Here is a 21,609-nt window from a genome sequence, read left to right as displayed (position 1 = left end):
CCGTGGCTCGTGAGGATGTGTGTTGTGTGTGTTGTTGCCGAAAGGCGTTGTTTGTATGGTTTTGGGTCCGGTTTCCCTCATAAACTGGACCAACCTTCTTTCTCCTGATCAATGAATTTGGTAGAACAACTACCAACATTAAAAAAAGGGTTTGGCTTCTGTCGTTCGGACACTAGTTCTGCTGCAGAACATACATTGGTTGATTGCCACATTGCATCGTCCCTCTATTGACGAAAAAGGGTTTCCCCCGCTTTAAATTATAAACCAACGTCCAACCGATACAACCAGCTTGCTGGGGCCGCAACACAAACAAGCCGAAAAGAAAAAGGAGAGAAAGAAAAAAGAAACAAATGCGAACGCCGGCAGCTCAACTAAGCAAAAATGGCCGACATCCGCTGCACCCTCCGGAGAAGTACCGCCGCCCGCCAAGCACTCCGAAGCCTCGCGTACCAAGCAACATCTTCATGAAGAAATGTGACGACGACGCCGCTGCTTCCCGGACAAGTCCTAGGGTTTCCCCCGGTACACGGATGGCAGTGGGGAAGGGGTATCACTGATATCCCTCAGGAGGGTCCGGCAACACCCACGGGCGTAGCCGCTCCGGTGGCGAACGAGCCGCCAGAGATTTCTCCCGCCTCGAAACCACCACCCCCACCCCAGACCATCGGAAGCGCACCGCCCAACATGCCGCCCACAAGCCTATGCCACCACGGATACCGCACCATCTTCACCGTCTCACTAAGGTCACAAACACGAGACCTGGAGGTAGGAAGAGAAGACACCGGGCTCGGAGGCAACCACAACGCAGCCGACAGGAGGGAACAACCTCCACTGCCGCGCGGAGCCGACCGTACTTAGCGACAGGGACTTGCCAGGCTACCACCGGCCCGGCCGGATCCCAACGGGTCCGGGCAGTCCCTGCAGCCACGCTGCAACACGCCGGCCGCCGGAGCCACCACCAGTGCAGCCACGGCTGCCTTGTCTCACCACCAGGGAGCCACGCCGTCGCACCCCAGACCGCAGGCCCGCCCCAACCCAGATGGGGCCCGAAAGGACCCAGATCTGGGCCGAGCGGGCGGCGCCAGCCAGCCGCCCACCGCGCCGCCCCGCAGCCAACGGCCACTCCGCCGCGTTGAGGGCACCTGAGGCCCGCAGAACTCCGCCGCCGGGCCCCACCGCCGCCAGCCGAACAACACCGCTGCCGGGCAGGAGGGAGCCCAACTCCCCCTCCAGGCGCGCAGGGAAGGGACGTCCGCCGCTGCCACCCGGGCACGCCGGAGGCCGCTGCCGGCGGCGGCGAAGGGAGATGGAGGAGGAGGGGGTCGAGACGGGGAGGAGGGCAGGGGGCACTCCGCCGCCTCGGGGGGCGATAGGAGCGCTGTGGGAGGGGAAGGAGGGGGAGAGGAGGTGGGCCGGGGGGCTTGCGCCGGTGGCCGGTGCCGGCGGGAGGGGCGAGGGTGGCCAGCGGCAGCGGGGGGAGCAGGGGAGGAACCCTAGCTCGCGGGTCGCTCGCCTATCTGATATCTAGGACTCTCATAGACAACATTTATGCAGTAATGCTGAACTAAGCTCTTATGAATGCCTTGCATGCAAAGTTCTGCTTTCTTTTGCAGATTGTACAATCATCATCCCTCTATTCTCGACGTACTACTATAACTTTCACCGATTCGATTGGATGGACTACAATCATTACTGGGAAAAAAAATCTACTTTCATTTCTTTTGGGCGTGACTGTGGTGCTTCTGCTAGGCCCAGCACCTATCGTTGGTTGTCTCGGATGATTGCTTTGTAATACAAAGCGGGGAAACCATTTTTCGTCAAAAATCTACTTACACCAACTCCATTTGAAAAGGAACATCTTATGCGGCTCCTTCCACGCATTTAAATTAGGACGTCATGCGCATTTGTTCATACTACTATACCACTGATATAAAGTAATTCTAGCCTTTTTTCTGGGAGAGAGAGAGGATAGTTCTAGCATTTCTGATTCGCATGACTCCACAAAAATAAGAATAGACAAAAAAATGTGTCACTTTGATTTCATGACATGCTCAATTGAAAGTGCATGAATGCAAATCCTACAGCATAGAGCAACCATTATAGAAAAAAGAATTCAAGGGATGGAATCCCATAATATTTTATGCATTTTTTGGAACCAAATATTCTTTGAATCGTTGCTCGATCACATATTTGAGACTCATATTTTTGTCGGAGTGAATCATGGCTAACTCTTCCCAGCTCCAAACTTTTATTTATGATTTTCATTTCAAATTGTCCCGCTTTTAAGAATTTAAAACTGGCGCATCAAGAATTAGCTTTTTACGCTGAAAAGAGAAATAATTTCAACTAAGACCGACTATCGACTCCAAAATTCATAATTTATCTCATGCCTTGGAGTAGGAGCAATGTTTATCAATAGGAAGGCAGGATGACGAAAACAATACGAGATGTCTACGCAGAAATGAAAAGAGCCATGTCGGGGTCTCATTCCCACTATAAGAAACCTGTTAATCTATTATGGATTTTCGATGACATTTTTAAAAACTGTCATGGATAGACTGGTACAGCCCCGCAAGCCCGTCAAAGCCCGCAAACCATTAACCCATATAAAAAGCTAAACCTAAACCAACTTCTCTCTCCCTCTCCGTGGCCCCCTCCTGATTCCCCATCGTCCTTCACAAATCGCCGCCACCCACCACCTCCTCTCCTCCCTCCTCTCAAAGCTCGCCACCGGCCCTCCCCCTCCTCTCACCTTGCAGCTTCAGTAGCTGTTAGATCCACCGGATCCCCCACCCATCAACCCTCTCACAGCCCATCTCTCTCTCTCTCTCTCTCAGCCAACGCAGGCCGATTTAAGGCTTTCAGCGATGACCACCAGCAGCCTACGCCGCCTTGGAGTAGCGGCTACAACCCCTGGACGGGGGTCGTTCATGCGTACAGCATGCCCGTGCCACGCCCCCTCCCCGGGCATCCTCGGACCATGCCCGCAGGCTCACCGGGCCCTTCTAGCCGGTCCCCAGCGGGGTGCCTTCGGGGGTTCATGTATGCACTATGTGCTAATGCTTTATTTTGGTTCTCTATTAAAAGGAGGCCTTAATATCCCTTAGTTTCCTAATGGAGCCCGCTGCTACGAAAGGGTAGGACAAAAGATGTCAGCAAGTTCTTATCATAAGCACGTATGACTATAAACGGAATACATGCCTACATTACATTGATGAATTGGATCTAGTTCTGTGTCGCATATTGATCTTTGCTAAGTTACTACTGCTGCTGTTGTTGCAATCGCTACAAAATTGCTACTGTTACTGTTACCGTTACATATTGAATACTCTACCCTCGAAAACGGTTGCCATCCTCATCCTCTATACTTGTGGGTTATCACCCGGCTAGGGTAGTCGAGCAAGCGCGCGCGTGTTGTCTTCCCTTTCTATTCTCAACACACCACTTAGAGTGGTGGATATAACTGAAGGAAATATGCCCTAGAGGCAATAATAAAGTTGGTATTTATATTTCCTTATATCATGATAAATGTTTATTATTCATGCTAGAATTGTATTAATCAGAAACTTGATACAAGTGTGAATACATAGACAAAAAAAAGTGTCCCTAGTATTCCTCTACTAGACTAGCTCGTTAATCAAAGATGGTTAAGTTTCCTGACCATAGACATGTGTTGTCATTTGATGAACGGGTCACATCATTAGGAGAATGATGTGATGGACAAGACCCATTTGTTAGCCTAGCATAATGATCATTTAGTTTATTGCTATTGCTTTCTTCATGGCTTATACATGTTCCTCTGACTATGAGATTATGCAACTTCCGAATACCGGAGGAACACCTTGTGTGCTATCAAACATCACAACGTAACTGGGTGATTATAAAGATGCTCTACAGGTGTCTCCGAAGGTGTTTGTTGGGTTGGCATAGATCAAGATTAGGATTTGTCACTCCGTGTATCGGAGAGGTATCCGTGGGCCCTCTCAGGAATGCACATCACTATAAGCCTTGCAAGCAATGTGACTAATGAGTTAGTTGCGGGATGATGCATTACGGAACGAGTAAAGAGACTTGCCGGTAACGAGATTGAACTAGGTATGATGATACCGACGATCGAATCTCGGGCAAGTAACATACCGATGACAAAGGTAACAACGTATGTTGTTAGGCGGTTTGACCGATAAAGATCTTCGTAGAATATGTAGGAACCAATATGAGCATCCAGGTCACGCTATTGGTCATTGACCGGAGAAGTGTCTCGGTCATGTCTACATAGTTCTCGAACCCGTAGGGCCACACGCTTAACGTTCGATGACGATTTTGGTCTTCATTCGAAACAATGTGGAATAGTTTCGCAACTCACGCCACCTGGAAAACCACAGCGTAATGGTGTGTCCGAACGTCGTAACCGTACTTTATTAGATATGGTGCGATCTATGATGTCTCTTACTGATTTACCGCTATCGTTTTGGGGTTATGCTTTAGAGACAGCGGCATTCACGTTAAATAGGGCACCATCTAAATCCGTTGAGATGACACCATATGAACCGTGGTTTGGCAAGAAACCCAAGTTGTCGTTTCTTAAAGTTTGGGGCTGCGATGCTTATGTGAAAAAGCTTCAACCTCATAAGCTCGAACCCAAATAGGAGAAATGTGTCTTCATAGGATACCCAAAGGAGACTGTTGGGTACACCTTCTATCACAGATCCGAAGGCAAGATATTCGTTGCTAAGAATGGATCCTTTCTAGAGAAGGAGTTTCTCTCGAAAGAAGCGAGTGGGAGGAAAGTAGAACCTGATGAGGTAATTATACCTTCTCTCGAATTGGAAAGTAGTTCATCACATAAATCAGTTCCAGTGATTCCTACACCAATAAGTGAGGAAGCTAATGATGAGGATCATGAAACTTCAGATCAAGTTACTACCGAATGTCGTAGGTCAACCAGAGTACGTTCCGCACCAAAGTGGTACCGTAATCCTGTTCTGGAAGTCATGTTACTATATCATGACGAACCTACGAACTATGAGGAAGCGATGATGAGCCCAGATTCCGCGAAATGGCTTGAGGCCATGAAATCTGAGATGGGATCCTTGTATGAGAACAAAGTGTGGACTTTGGTTGACTTGCCCGATGATCGGCAAGCCATCGAGAATAAATGGATATTCAAGAAGAAGACTGACGCTGACGGTAATGTTACTGTTTACAAAGCTCAACTTGTTGCGAAAGGTGTTCGACAAGTTCAAGGAGTTTACTACGATGAGACCTTCTCACCCTAGCGATGCTTAAGTCTGTCCGAATCATGTTAGCAATTACCGCATTTTATGATTATGAAATTTGCCAAATGGATGTCAAAACTACATTCCTTAATGGATATCTTAAAGAAGAGTTGTATATGATGCAGCCAGAAGGTTTTGTCGATCCTAAAGGTGCTAACAAAGTGTGCAAGCTCTAGTGATCCATTTATGGACTGGTGCAATCCTCTCAGAGTTGGAATATACGCTTTGATAGTGTGATCAAAGCATATGGTGTTATACAGACTTTTGGAGAAGCCTGTATTTACAACAAAGTGAGTGGGAGCTCTGTAGCATTTCTAATATTATATGTGGATGACATATTGTTGATTGGAAATGATACAATATTTCTGAAAAGCACAAAAGGATACTTGAATAAGAATTTTTTAATGAAAGACCTCGGTGACGCTGCTTATATATTGGGCATCAAAATCTATAAAGATAGATCAAGACGCTTAATTGGAATTTCACAAAGCACATACCTCGATAAAGTTTTGAAGAAGTTCAAAATGGACCAGTCAAAGAAAGGGTTCTTGCCTGTGTTACAAGGTGTGAAGTTGAGTCAGACTCAATGCCCGACCACTTCAGAAGATAGAGAGAAAATGAAAGTCATTCCCTATGCCTCAGCCATAGGTTCTATCATGTATGTGATGCTGTGTACTGGACCTGATGTGTGCCTTGCGATAAGTATAGCAGGGAGGTAGAAAAGTAATCCAGGAGTGGATCACTGGACAGCGGTCAAGAACATCCTGAAATACCTAAAAAGGACTAAGGATATGTTTCTCGTTTATGGAGGTGACAAAGAGCTCGTCGTAAATGGTTACGTTGATGCAAGCTTTGGCTCTGATCCAGATGACTCTAAGTCACAAACCGGATACAAATTTATATTGAATGGAGGAGCTGTTAGTTGGTAATGTTCCAAACAAAGCGTCGTGGCGGGATCTACGTGTGAAGCGGAGTACATAGCTGATTCAGAAGCAGCAAATGAGGGAGTCTGGATGAACGAGTTCATATCCGATCTAGGTGTAATACCTAGTGCATCGGGTCCAACGAAAATCTTTTGTGACAATACTGGAGCAATTGCCTTGGCGAACGAATCAAGATTTCACAAGAGAACCAAACACATCAAGAGACGCTTCAATTCCATCCGCGATCTAGTCAAGGAGGGAGACATAGAGATTTGCAAAATACATACGGATCTGAATGTTGTAGACCCATTAACTAAGCCTCTTCCACGAGCAAAACATGATCAGCACCAAGACTCCATGGGTGTTAGAATCACTACTATGTAATCTAGATTATTGACTCTTGTGCAAGTGGGAGACTGAAGGAAATATGCCCTAGAGGCAATAATAAAGTTGTTATTTATATTTCCTTATATCATGATAAATGTTTATTATTCATGCTAGAATTGTATTAATCGAAAACTTGATACATGTGTGAATACATAAACAAAACAAAGTGTCCCTAGTATGCCTCTACTATACTAGCTCGTTAATCAAAGGTCGTTAAGTTTCCTGACCATAGACATGTGTTGTCATTTGATGAACGGGATCACATCATTAGGAGAATGATGTGATGGACAAGACCCATTCGTTATCCTAGCATAATGATCGTTTAGTTTATTGCTATTGCTTTCTTCATGACTTATACATGTTCCTCTGACTATGAGATTATGCAACTTCCGAATACTGGAGGAACACCTTGTGTGTTATCAAACGTCACAACATAACTGGGTTATTATAAAGATGCTCTACAGGTGTCTCCGAAGGTGTTTGTTGGGTTGGCATAGGTCAAGATTAGGATTTGTCACTCCGTGTATCAGAGAGGTATCTGTGGGCCCTCTCGGGAATGCACATCACTATAAGCCTTGCAAGCAATGTGACTAATGAGTTAGTTGGGGGATGATGCATTACGAAACGAGTAAAGAGACTTGCCGGTAACGAGATTGAACTAGGTATGATGATACCGACGATCGAATCTCGGGCAAGTAACATACCGATGACAAAGGGAACAACGTATGTTGGTATGCAGTTTGACCGATAAAGATCTTTTCAGAATATGTAGGAACCAATATGAGCATCTAGGTTCCACTACTGGTTATTGACCGGAGAAGTGTCTCGGTTATGTCTACATAATTCTCGTACCCGTAGGGTCCGCACGCTTATCGTTCGATGACGATTTTGTATTATATGAGTTATGTGATTTGATGACCGAGGTTTGTTCAGAGTCCCGGATGAGATCACGGAGATGACGAGGAGTCTCGAAATGGCCAGAGATAAGAATGATATATTGGACGATGTTATTCGTGAAGGAAATATGCCCTAGAGGCAATAATAAAGTTGTTATTTATATTTCCTTCTATCATGATAAATGGTTATTATTCATGCTAGAATTGTATTAACCGGAAACTTAATACATGTGTGAATACTTAGACAAACAGAGTGTCACTAGTATGCCTCTACTTGACTAGCTCGTTGAATCAAAGATGGTTAAGTTTCTTAGCGATAGACACGAGTTTCATTTGATTAATGGGATCACATCATTAGAGAATGATGTGATTGACTTGACCCATTCCGTTAGCTTAGCACTTGATCGTTTAGTATGTTGCTATTGCTTTCTTCATGACTTATACATGTTCCTATGACTATGAGATTATGCAAATCCCGAATACTGGAGGAACACTTTGTGTGCTACCAAATGTCACAACGTAACTGGGTGATTATAAAGGTGCTCTACAGGTGTGCCCAATGGTGTTTGTTGAGTTGGCATAGATCGAGATTAGGATTTGTCACTCCGATTGTCGGAGAGGTATCTCTGGGCCCTCTTGGTAATGCACATCACTATAAGCCTTGCAAGCAATGTGACTAATGAGTTAGTTGTAGGATGATGCATTACGGAACGAGTAAAGAGACTTGCCGGTAACGAGATTGAACTAGGCATTGAGATACCGACGATTGATTCTCGGGCAAGTAACATGCCGATGACAAAGGGAACAACGTATGTTGTTATGCGGTTTGACCGATAAAGATCTTGGTAGAATATGTGGGAGCCAATATATGAGCATCCAGGTTCCGCTATTGGTTATTGACCGGAGACGTGTCTCGGTCATGTCTGCACAGTTCTCGAACCCGTAGGGTCCGCACGCTTAACGTTCGATGACGATCGATATTATGAGTTTATGTGTTTTGATGTACCTAAGGTAGTTCGGAGTCCCGGATATGATCGTGGACATGACGAGGAGTCTTGAAATGGTCGAGACGTAAAGATCGATATATTGGAAACCTATATTTGGACATCGGAATAGTTCCGGGTGAGTTCGGGCATATACCGGAGCACCGGGAGGTTACCGGAACCCCTCGGGAGGTATATGGGCCTTATTGGACCATAGTGGGAGAGAAGAGAGAGAGGCCTAGGAGGGGGCGCCCCCCCCAAGCCCAATCCTAATTGGGTAGGGGGTCGGACCCCCCTTTCCTTCCCCCTCTCCCCCTTCCTTCCACTCCTAGTCCAACTAGGGAAGGGGGGAATCCTACTCCCGGTGGGAGTAGGACTCCCCATGGGGCGCGCCATAGGAGGGCCGGCCCTCCCCCTCCTCCACTCCTTTATATACGGGGGAGGGGGGCACCCCATAGACACACAAGTTGATCATTGATCTCTTAGCCGTGTGCGGTGCCCCCTCCACCATAATCCACCTCGGTCATATCGTCGTAGTGCTTAGGCGAAGCCCTGCGCCGGTAACTTCATCATCACCGTCATCACGCCGTCGTGCTGACGAAGCTCTCCCTCGACACTCTACTGGATCGTGAGTTCGTGGGACGTCACCGAGCCGAACGTGTGCAGATCGCGGAGGTGCCGTATCTTCGGTGCTAGGATCGGTCGATCGTGAAGACGTACGAATACATCAACCGTGTTGTCATACCGCTTCCGCTTACGTTCTAGAAGGGTACGTGGACAACACTCTCCCCTCTCGTTGCTATGCATCACCATGATCTTGCGTGTGCGTAGGATTTATTTTGAAATTACTACGTTCCCCAAAAGTGGCATTCGAGCTAGGTCTATGCCTAGATGTTATATGCACGAGTAGAACACAAAGAGTTGTGGGCAATAATAGTTACTGCTTACCAGCTTGTCATACTTTGATTCGACGGTATTGTTGGATGAAGCGGCCCAGACCGACAATACATGACCGCGTTCATGAGACTGGTTCTACCGCCATGCTTTGCACACAGGTGGTTAGTGGGTGTCTGTTTCTCCAACTTTAGTTGAATCGAGTGTGACTACGCCCGGTCCTTGTTGAAGGTTAAAACAACACACTTGACGAAAAATCGTTGTGGTTTTGATGCGTAGGTAAGAACGGTTCTTGCTAGAATCCCGTAGCAACCACGTAAAACTTGCAACAACAAAGTAGAGGACGTCTAACTTGTTTTTGCAGGGCTTGCTGTGATGTGATATGGTCAAGACGTGATGATATATAATTTGTTGTATGAGATGATCATGTTTTGTAATAGTTATCGGCAACTGGCAGGAGCCATATGGTTGTCGCTTTATTGTATGAAATGCAATCGCCATGTAATTGCTTTACTTTATCACTAAGCGGTAGTGATAGTCGTAGAAGCAATAGTTGGCGAGACGACAACGATGCTTCGATGGAGATCAAGGTGTCAAACCAGTGACGATGGTGATCATGACAGTGCTTTGGAGATGGAGATCAAAGGCACAAGATGATGATGGCCATATCATATCACTTATTTGATTGCATGTGATGTTTATCTTTTATGCATCTTATTTTGATCAGTATGACGGTAGCTTTATAAGATGATCCCTTACTAAAATTTCAAGGTATAAGTGTTCTCCCTGAGTATGCACCGTTGCGACAGTTCTTCGTGCTGAGACACCACATGATGATTGGGTGTGATAAGCTCTACGTTCACATACACGGGTGCAAGCTAGTTTTGCACACGCAGAATACTTGGGTTAAACTTGACGAGCCTAGCATATGCAGATATGGCCTCGGAACACTGAGACCGAAAGGTCGAGCATGAATCATATAGTAGATATGATCAACATAGTGATGTTCACCATTGAAAACTTCTCCATCTCACGTGATGATCGGACATGGTTTAGTTGATATGGATCACGTGATCAGTTAGATGACTAGAGGGATGTCTATCTAAGTGGGAGTTCTTAAGTACTATGATTAATTGAACTTTAATTTATCATGAACTTAGTCCTGATAGTATTTGCATAACTATGTTGTAGATCAATAGCTCACGATGTAGCTCCCGTTTATTTTTGATATGTTCCTAGAGAAAACTATGTTGATAGATGATAGTAGCAATGATGCGGACTAGGTCTGTGATATGAGGATTATCCTCATTGCTGCACAGAAGAATTATGTCCTTGATGCACCGCTAGGTGACGGACCTATTGCAGGAGGAGATAACAGATGTTATGAACATTTGGCAAGCTCGGTATGATAACTACTTGATAGTTTAGTGCGCCATGCTTTACGGCTTAGAACCGGGACTTCAAAAACGTTTTGAACGCCACGGAGCGTATAAGATGTTCTAAGAGCTGAAAGTGGTATTTCAGACTCATGCCCGAGTCGAGAGGTATGAGACCTCTGACAAGTACTTGGCCTAAAAGATGGAGGAGAATAGGTCAACCAGTGAGCATGTGCTCAGATTGTCTGAGTACTACAATCGCTTGAATCAAGTGGGAGTTAATCTTCCAGTTGAAATAGTGATTGACAGAGTTCTCTAGTCACTATCACCAAGTTACTGGAACTTCGTGATGAACTATAATATGCAAGGGATGACAAAAACGATTCCTGAGCTCTTCGTGATGCTGAAATCGACGAAGGTAGAAATCAAGAAAAGCATCAAATGTTGATGGTTGACAAGACCACTAGTTTCAAGGAAAAGGGCAAGGGAAAGAAAGGGAACTTCAAGAAGAATGGCAAGCAAGTTGCCACTCCCACGAAGAAGCCCAAAGCCAGACTCAAGCCTGAAATTGAGTGCTTCTACTGCAAAAGGAAATGGTCACTGGAAGTGGAACTGCCTTAGATACTTGGCGGATAAGAAGGATGGCAAAGTAAACAAAAGTATATATGATATACATGTTATTGATTTGTACTTTACTAGTGTTTATAGGAATCCCTCAGTATTTGATACTTGTTCAGTTGCTAAGAGTAATAACTCGAAACAGGAGTTGCAAAATAAACAGAGACTAGTTGAGGGCGAGGTTATGATGTGAGTTGGAAGTGATTCCAAGGTTGATAAGATCACCATCGCACACTCCCTTTACCTTCGGGATTAGTGTTAAACCTAAAATAAATGTTATTTGGTGTTTGCATTGAGCATGAATATGATTCGATCATGTTTATTGCAATACGGTTATTCATTTAAGTCAAAGAATAATTGTTCTTCTTGTCGGTGTCAAAACCGGCGGATCTCGGGTTGGGGGTCCCGAACTGTGCGTCTAAGGTCGATGGTAACAGGAGACAAGGGACACAATGTTTACCCAGGTTCAGGCCCTCTCTATGGAGGTAATACCCTACTTCCTGCTTGATTGATCTTGATGAATATGAGTATTACAAGAGTTGATCTACCACGAGATCATAATGGCTAAGACCCTAGAAGTCTAGCTTGTATGACTATGATTATGATCATTCATCCTCTACGGACTAAGCCCTCCGGTTTATATAGACACCGGAGGGGACTAGGATTGTACAAAGTCGGTTACAGAGAAAGGAATCTTCATATTTGTACGCCAAGCTTGCCTTCCACGCCAAGGAGAGTCCCATCCGGACACGGGAGAAAGTCTTCGGTCTTCGTATCTTAACAACCCATCAGTCCGGCACATGTCTAACAGGTCGGACGCCCGAGGACCCCTTAGTCCAGGACTGCCTCAGTAGCCCCTGAACCAGGCTTCAATGACGAGGTGTCCGGCGCGCATATTGTCTTCGGCATTGCAAGGCAGGTTCCCCTTTCCGAATACTCCAAGATTGTCTTCGGATGCAACGAACATGTCTGGATCTGCAACACAAGTACCACACACAACCGCAGAGAGTATAATATTTCACGAGTCCAATCCGCTGACAACTTTTTGTAAGGTGACATCACGTCTGCCCGGTCACTATTTCAAACCGTTTTCATCTGCCGTTCCATGTTTCGAGATGCAGTTTTCATTGGCACGTCTTGTCAAAGCAGAGATCGTGTCCCCTTATTGCGGGATTTCTCATGAATACGGGCGTTGGTAATCCAACCGTGCCGTTTGCACAGCCCTTGGGAACAGGCGAGTTTTAAGGCGAGTGGGGAGGCGCTTGATATTCACTACCTTTATAAGGAGATAAGGATTCCCTTCTTTCACCCACGCCTTCTTCCTTTCTCCGCCCTTCCATTCTCGAGCTCCAGCGCCCAAGTCCTCATCTTTTCCGCCTCAAGAAAGCACTCAACCATGTCCGGGTCTGGAGCGCCAGGCAAGTGGATGGCCTCCTCCGTCAAGGAGAAGGACATCACTGAGCTTCGGGAGGCCGGGTATCTGGCGAAAGAAATCGCCCACCTGCTTCCGGCCAAGGGGCAAGTCGTTCCCACCCCGAAGCCCAATGAGAGGGTGGTGTTCATCCCCCATTTTGTCCGCGGGTTAGGGTTTCCTCTCCACCCTTTCGTCTGCGGACTGATGTTCTATTACGGGCTAGATTTCCATGATCTAGCCCAGAACTCCTTCCTCAACATCTCGGCATTTATTGTCGTGTGCGAGGCCTTCCTCTGCATTCCTCCCCACTTTGGACTATGGCTCAAGATCTTCAACGTGAAGCCGAAGGTAGTGGATGGCCAACACGCGGAGTGCGGAGGTGCCATGGTGAGCAGATGCCCAATGTCACATGGCCCAAAGGTACGTTCGTGGAGACCGTCAAGGAGTGGCAGAAACTGTGGTTCTATATCATAGAGCCTCGCGACGCCACTTGGGCCGCGGTTCCCGAATTCAAGTACGGAGCTCCAATGCGGCTCACCTCCTGGATAGAGAAGGGCCCAAATTGGTCTTCGTCAGACGAACTGATAGCGCCGCAAATGCGCATCCAAAGCATGGTGGATAAAAACATCAAGCTCGTCGAATTGATTCAGGTGATGCTAGTTCACCGGATCCTTCCATGCCAGAGCCGAACCTGCCCTTTATGGGAATTCGATCCGGAGAAGCACCAGACCTTGGAAAGGCTCTTCGGAACCACTCACGAAGATGTCTGGAAGTTGCTCTTTAAGGGCAATGAGACGCCGCCGGACATAGACTCAGACCGCGGGCATGATCTTGCCCATCCTGCCAATGCGGTAAGTGATAGGTCTCCAACGTATCTATAATTTATGAAGTATTCATGCTATTATATTATCCTTCTAGGATGTTTTATATGCATTTATATGCTATTTTATATGATTTTTTGGGACTAACCTATTAACCTAGAGCCCAGTGCCAGTTTATGTTTTTTCCTTGTTTTTGAGTATTGCAGAAAAGGAAAACCAAACGGATTCCAATTGACCTGAAACTTGATGGAGCTTATTTTTGGACCAGAAGAAGGCCATGGAGTAAAAGAGTTGGGCCAGAAGAGTCCCGGGCTGCCCACGAGGGTGGGAGGCGCGCCCACCCCCCTGGGCGCGCCTCCCTACCTCGTGGACAGCCCGGAGACCCCCCTGACTTGTTCTCGACGCCAAAACCTCTTATATATACAGAAACCCCCAGAACATAACCTAGATCGGGAGTTCCACCGCCGCAAGCCTCTGTAGCCACCAAAAACCAATCGGGACCCTGCTCCGGCACCCTGCTGGAGGGGGGATCCCTCACTAGTGGCCATCTTCATTATCCCGGCGCTCTGCATGACGAGGAGGGAGTAGTTCACCCTCGGGGCTAAGGGTATGTACCAGTAGCTATGTGTTTGATCTCTCTCTCTCTCTCTCTCTCTCTCTCTCTCTCTCTCTCTCTCGTGTTCTTGATATGGCACGATCTTGATGTATCGCGAGCCATGCTACTATAGTTGGATCTTATGATGTTTCTCCCCCTCTACTCTCTTGTAATGGATTGAGTTTTCCCTTTGAAGTTATCTTATCGGATTGAGTCTTTAAGGATTTGAGAACACTTGATGTATGTCTTGCATGTGCTTAACTGTGGTGACAATGGGATATTCATGTGATCTACTTGATGTATGTTTTGGTGATCAACTTGCGGGTTCCGTAACATTGTGAACTTATGCATAAGGGTTGGCACACGTTTTCGTCTTGACTCTGCGGTAGAAACTTTGGGGATCTCTTTGAAGTTCTTTGTGTTGGTTGAATAGATGAATATGATATTGTGTGATTCATATCGTATAATCATACCCACGGATACTTGAGGTGACATTGGAGTATCTATGTGACATTAGGGTTTTGGTTGATTTGTGTCTTAAGGTGTTATTCTAGCATGAACTCTATGATAGATCGAACGGAAAGAATAGCTTCGTGTTATTTTACTACGGACTCTTGAATAGATTGATCAGAAAGAATAACTTTGAGGTGGTTTCGTACCCTACCATAATCTCACCGTTTGTTCTCTGCTATTAGTGACTTTGGAGTGACTCTTTGTTGCATGTTGAGGGATAGTTATATGATCCAATTATGTTATTATTGTTGAGAGAACTTGCACTAGTGAAAGTATGAACCCTAGTCCTTATTTCAACGCATTGCAATACCGTTTGTGCTCACTTTTATCATTAGCTACCTTGCTGTTTTTATATTTTCAGATTACAAAAACCTATATCTACCATCCATATTGCACTTGTATCACCATCTCTTCGCCGAACTAGTGCACCTATACAATTTACCATTGTATTGGGTGTGTTGGGGACACAAGAGACTCTTTGTTATTTGGTTGCAGTGTTTTTTGAGAGAGACCATCTTCAACCTACGCCTCCCACGGATTGATAAACCTTAGGTCATCCACTTGAGGGAAATTTGCTACTGTCCTACAAACCTCTGCACTTGGAGGCCCAACAACGTCTACAAGAAGAAGGTTCCGTAGTAGACATCAAGCTCTTTTCTGGCGCCGTTGCCGGGGAGGTGAGTGCTTGAAGGTATATCTTTAGATCTTGCAATCGAATCTTTTAGTTTCTTGTTTTATCACTAGTTTAGTTTATAAAAGAAAACTACAAAATAATGGAATTAAGGGTGCCTCATATGCTTCATCTTTTTAATGTCTTTCGTGAAAATGATGGGAAGGAAAATTGTGCTCAAGTACTAGAAGAAGAATTACATAGAATGCTTGGCATAAAATATGTGAATGATGAGCATGATTGGAATGTTGTTAGTGTGAATTCTTTGAATACCCATGATGCTAATGATATGCAAAGCCACAAGTTTTGATGAACAAATTTATTATGATGAAAGCATGCCTCCTATTTATGATGATTACTGTGATGACACGTATGCTATAAAGAATAATGGTAACCATGAAACTTGTCATCATGATTTTAATTTTCAATTGGATTATGCCTCACATGATAGTTATTTTGTTGAGTTTGCTCCCACTATGTGGAGAGTAATAAAATTTCTATGCTTGTAGATCATGAAAAGAATGCTTTATGTGATGGTTATACTGTTGAATTCATTCATGATGCTACTGAAAATTATTATGAGGGAGGAACATATGCTTGTAGGAATTGCAATAATATCGAGTTTCCTCTCTATGTGCTTAAAGTTTTGAAGATATGCCTGTTTTGCCTTCCTATGCTAGTTGATTATTGTTCCCATAAGTTGTTTGCTCACAAAATCCCTATGCATAGGAAGTGGGTTAGACTTAAATGTGCTAGTCATATTTTTCATGATGCTCTCTTTATGTTTCAATTCTTATCTTTTATGTGAGCATCATTGAAATCATCATGCCTAGCTAGGGGCGTTAAACGGTACCGCTTGTTGGGAGGCAACCCAATTTTATTTTTGTTCCTGTTTAGTAATAAATAAATCATCTAGCCTCTGGTTAGATGTGGTGCCAAGTAAGACCTATAGGATCTTCTTGGATGGTAATTATCTGATCTTGCTGAAAAAGAAAGAAACTTTCTGCTCACAAAAACAATTGTTACAAATCACCAGAAAGTGATAAAATAATGATTCCAATTGCAGTAGATCAATAATAAAATTATATAGGTCTTCCTAGTTTTGCACATTTGTCTGAGTTCCAGAAAATTTCGTTTGATGCAGATTACTACAGACTGTTATGTTTTTGACAGATTCTGTTTTCTATGTGTTGTTTGCTTATTTTGAGGAATCTATGAGTAGTATCGGAGGGTATGAACCATAGATAAGTTGGAATACAGTAGATATTACACCAATATGAATTTATAATGAGTTCATAACAGTACCTAAGTGGTGATTTATTTTCTTATACTAACGGAGCTTACGAGTTTTCTGTTAAGTTTTGTGTTGTGAAGTTTTCAAGTTTTGGGTAAAGATTCAATGGACTATGGAATAAGGAGTGGCAAGAGCCTAAGCTTGGGGATGCCCAAGGCACCCCAAGTAATATTCAAGGACAACCAAGAGCCTAAGCTTGGGGATGCCCCGGATGGCATCCCCTCTTTCGTCTTCGTTCATCGGTAACTTTACTTGGAGCTATATTTTTATTCACCACATGATATGTGCTTTGCTTGGAGCGTCATTTTATTTTGTTAGTATTTTCTTGATATTATTTAAAATAATGTTTGCATCTCTATTTTCAATAAAAATGTCAAGGATAGCCTTTACCATGCTTATTTTGCAAGTATACATGTTGTTGTTTCAAAACAGAAAGTTTACCGCTGTTGAAAAAATTCCCTAGAAAAGTCAGAATATGATAAAATGTTGAAACGTTTTGCATATTGAGCTCTCATAAATTTTCTACAGTGTGGTAGAATTTCATAATGTTTGGAGTTAGGGAAGTATGATGAATCTTGCATTCTTTACAGACTGTACTGTTTTGGCAGATTGTTGTTATGTTTGCATTGTTTGCATATGTTTGCTTGTTTAATGATTCTATTTGAGGATAGGAGTATTAAATATGCAGAGGCATTTAGTATGCAATGTTGAATAATAATTTTAGTGATTTTTTACAGTAGAAAATGATAAGGTTTTTGCATTGGTTTATACTAACTTATCTCACGAGTTCTTGTTGAGTTTGGTGTGGATGAAGCTTTCGAGATTTAGGAAACCGTGATATGAGAGGAATTAAGGAGACACAAAAACTCAAGCTTCGGGATGCCCAAGGCACCCCAAGATAATATTTCAAGAAGTCTCAAGCATCTAAGCTTGGGGATGTCCCGGTAGGCATCCCACCTTTCTTCTTCAACAATTATCGGTTAGTATCGGTTGAGCCTAGGTTTTTGCTTCTTCACATGATGAGTGCTATCCTTCAAATGTCGTTTTATTTTGTTTTGCTTGCTGTTTGAATAATATCCCAAGATCTGAAATTCTTAAATGAGAGAGAGTCTTCACATAGCTACATAATTATTTAACTACTCATTGATCTTCACTTATATCTTTTTGGAGTAGTTTGTCATTTACTCGTGTGCTTCACTTATATCCTATGAGTAAATGGTTGAATGATTTGAATATCATAAATCTAAAGTTATATATGTTTCATACGCTTATCTCTTGGGGAGTAATGACTTCACATATAAGAAGTAGAGGTGGTAAATTTATTGAAGGTTAGCAAACATTGTATTGGTCACTTGAACAATTCATGAAAGAATATTGAAGGAAGAGAGATTTCACATATAAATATACTATCTTGGAAATATTCTATGATCGTGATCCCCATTAATTATTTCCAAACCTGAGCAAATTAGTTGAAGTTGGACAAGGAAGACAACATAATGAGTTATGCTTGGGTATATTTGTATAGAAGTTATATTGTTATGGATCCTCTAACATGTGGTGCTTGCTATTTAGAATCCTTTGCTAGCCAAAATATATTTACCAAGCGGGAATACTGCTTGTGCATCCAAATTCCTTGAACCAAGTTTATTCCATGAGTGTCCACCATATCTACCTATATGCGGTATTTACCTGCCGTTCCAAGTAAATTTGCATGTGCCAAAATCTAAACCTTCAAATAATAATCTGTTTTGTATGCCCGAATCACTCATGTAGCGACTAGGGGCTGTCAGTATCTTCCATGCTAGGTGGGTTATTCTCACGATGAGTGGACTCCGCTCATCATTCACGAGAAAATGGCTGGTAACTGGGATGCCCAGTCCTATGATCAAAAGATCAAAAACAAATTTGCAAATAATTTAAACAAACTCCCCAGGATTGTTGATAGTTGGACGGCACCCGTTGTTTCGGACAAGCCGTGGAGTGTGATTGTTGGTGGAGGGGGAGTAAAATCTTTACCTTTCTGTTTGGGAACTGCCTATAATGTATCTATGGAAGATATTGGGAACTCTTTGTCGTTATGTTTAAAATGAAAGCATACCTCTCAAAATTATTTTCATCTCTGTTTTAGCTTCGAGCTCTGGCACCTCTGCAAATCCCTGCTTCCCTCGGTGAAGGGCCTATCTTTTACTTTTATGCAAGAGTCAGTAGTATTCCTTCTCATTCCAACCTACTTTTTAGTTGTCAAGCACCATGTGGTGGAGAAAGATCTAAGCATATATGGCCATTCAAATATATTTGATCATGAATTATTATTGTTGACAATTATCTACATGATAAGTAAGTTGGGAGGCGAAACACTAAGCCCCTATCTTTCTCTGAGTTCGATGGAAGCTATTTGTTCTAAAAATATGCTTTCAGTGGTAGCAATCATGGAAGACTATATGATAGTTGAGTATGTGGGATTTGCTAAATCAAAGCTCTTACATAGACCCTTCCTGAAAATAAGATGAATTGCAATTGTTTGATGACTGAGACGGTTTGTTAGTTTTCAAGAAAGTTTATGATCTATACTTTAACATGTGAATAGTTTGTTACTTGATCATGAGAAGCTTTATGATATGAGCTACTGTTATGATATATAATAATGCTAGAAAAAGTGATTGTAACTATCATTGATCAAACTTGTGCACCTGCTAGCATTCAAACTTCATAAATTATTTCTTTTATCATTTACCTACTCGAGGACGAGCAGAAATTAAGCTTGGGGATGCTGATACGTCTCCAACGTATCTATAATTTATGAAGTATTCATGCTATTATATTATCCTTCTAGGATGTTTTATATGCATTTATATGCTATTTTATATGATTTTTGGGACTAACCTATTAACCTAGAGCCCAGTGCCAGTTTTTTTTTCCTTGTTTTTGAGTATCGCAGAAAAGGAAAACCAAACGGATTCCAATTGACCTGAAACTTGACGGAGCTTATTTTTGGACCAGAAGAAGGCCATGGAGTAAAAGAGTTGGGCCAGAAGAGTCCCGGGCTGCCCACGAGGGTGGGAGGCGCGCCCACCCCCCTGGGCGCGCCCCCTACCTCGTAGACAGCCCGGAGACCCCCCTAACATGTACTCAACGCCAAAACCTCTTATATATACAGAAACCCCTAGAACATAACCTAGATCGGGAGTTTCACCACCGCAAGCCTCTGTAGCCACCAAAAACCAATCGGGACCTTGTTCCGGCACCCTGCCGGAGGGGGATCCCTCACAGGTGGCCATCTTCATCATCCCGACGCTCTCCATGATGAGGAGGGAGTAATTCACCCTCGGGGCTGAGGGTATGTACCAGTAGCTATGTGTTTGATCTCTCTCTCTCTCTCTCTCTCGTGTTCTTGATATGGCATGATCTTGATGTATCACGAGCCTTGCTACTATAGTTGGATCTTATGATGTTTCGCCCCTCTACTCTCTTGTAATGGATTGAGTTTTCCCTTTGAAGTTATCTTATCGGATTGAGTCTTTAAGGATTTGAGAACACTTGATGTATGTCTTGCATGTGCTTATCTGTGGTGACAATGGGATATTCACGTGATCTACTTGATGTATGTTTTGGTGATCAACTTGCGGGTTCCGTAACATTGTGAACTTATGCATAGGGGTTGGCACACATTTTCGTCTTGACTCTCCGGTAGAAACTTTGGGGCACTCTTTGAAGTTCTTTGTGTTGGTTGAATAGATGAATCTGAGATTGTGTGATGCATATCGTATAATCATACCCACGGATACTTGAGGTGACATTGGAGTATCTATGTGACATTAGGATTTTGGTTGATTTGTGTCTTAAGGTGTTATTCTAGTACTAACTCTATGATAGATCGAACGGAAAGAATAGCTTCGTGTTATTTTACTACGAACTCTTGAATAGATTGATCAGAAAGAATAACTTTGAGGTGGTTTCGTACCCTACCATAATCTCCTCATTTGTTCTCCGCTATTAGTGACTTTGGAGTGACTCTTTGTTGCATGTTGAGGGATAGTTATATGATCCAATTATGTTATTATTGTTGAGAGAACTTGCACTAGTGAAAGTATGAACCCTAGGCCTTGTTTCAACGCATTGCAATACCGTTTGTGCTCACTTTTATCATTAGTTACCTTGCTATTTTTATATTTTCAGATTACAAAAACCTATATCTACCATCCATATTGCACTTGTATCACCATCTCTTCGCCGAACTAGTGCACCTATACAATTTACCATTGTATTGGGTGTGTTGGGGACACAAGAGACTCTTTGTTATTTGGTTGCAGGGTTGTTTGAGAGAGACCATCTTCAACCTACGCCTCCCACGGATTGATAAACCTTAGGTCATCCACTTGAGGGAAATTTGCTACTATCCTACAAACCTCTGCACTTGGAGGTCCAATAATGTCTACAAGAAGAAGGTTCCGTAGTAGACATTAGTAAGTCATTCACATCTCAAGGCGCATCCTCTACTTGCTTGATAAAGGAAGATATCTAAACTTCACCATTTATTTTTTAGGGCCGGACGAAGAAGGCAGACCGGATTCGGTGTCTGGCTCCTCTGCCCGAGGAACCAGTCATCCCACTCCTGGCGAAGATGCTGGTCCTGGCGCCCTATCAGGCACCGGAGAAGAAGGCCAAGGGGGTCCGGAGTGGCCCCCGCCCAAGGGAGCTTCGGACGTGTCGTCCGAAGACAAGACTCACTCCTCTGCCGCCGAAGACGAGATGAGGAGGAGGAAGAAAGCAACTCTCCCCCTGATGGGGGAAGGAAGAAGAGGGCGGCCTCCACAAATCTGGAGGCGGAGGTGCCCAAGAGGGGGAAGGGCCCCCTCGCGGATAACTCCGCGTGGGACGTCGACAGCAGCCCCGAGCGAAGCCCTTGGCCGCATCGTGAGTACCAAAAAATCTTGATGCATCCCTATATC

The sequence above is a fragment of the Aegilops tauschii genome, chromosome 1 (assembly GCF_002575655.3).
Source record: "Aegilops tauschii subsp. strangulata cultivar AL8/78 chromosome 1, Aet v6.0, whole genome shotgun sequence".
NCBI classification, from domain to species: domain Eukaryota; kingdom Viridiplantae; phylum Streptophyta; class Magnoliopsida; order Poales; family Poaceae; genus Aegilops; species Aegilops tauschii.
Note: the sequence above shows the minus strand (reverse complement) of the source record.